Consider the following 620-nt stretch of genomic DNA (forward strand, 5'->3'; position numbering starts at 1 on the left):
AGTCTTTTGGGTCTTTGTCTTCTTCTTGGCCAGTCATCTTACTTTGACTCCTACTGGTTAATTTATCTTAGGGCCATCCCCTGGGTGGGGATGCACCCCTTAGTCGAGGTGGATTTTATGTGTGAGGGATAGCAAGATTTATTATGGTCTGGCATCCCCTGCCTCTGTAGTTGTTGCAGGGAAGGGCCAATTTTGACTCCATTATGAATCTATATGACTATAACCTTTGCTTTTTTTTGCTTTTGTTATTATGTGAGTGTGTTAGTTGCTCAGTTGTGTCCAACTCTTTGCTACCCCATGGACTGTAGCCCACCAGCCTCCTCTGTCCATGTAATTCTCCAGGCAAAAATACAGGAGTGGGTTGCCATTCCCTTCTCCAGGGGATCTTCCTGACCCAGTGATCAAACCCCATGCCTGCTTGCATGCTAAGTCGCTTCAGTTGTGTCCGACTCTGTGCGACCCTATGGACAGCAGCCCCCAGGCTCCTCTGTCCACAGGATTCTCTAGGCAAGAATACTGGAGTGGGTTGCCATTTCCTTCTCCAGTCTCCTGCATTGCAGGCAGATTATTTACTATCTGAGCCACAGGGAAGCCCACTTTTGTTATAATCATACATAATG

This window comes from Bison bison, unplaced genomic scaffold (genome assembly GCF_000754665.1).
Source record: "Bison bison bison isolate TAMUID 2011002044 unplaced genomic scaffold, Bison_UMD1.0 scf7180017864224, whole genome shotgun sequence".
NCBI lineage: Eukaryota > Metazoa > Chordata > Mammalia > Artiodactyla > Bovidae > Bison > Bison bison.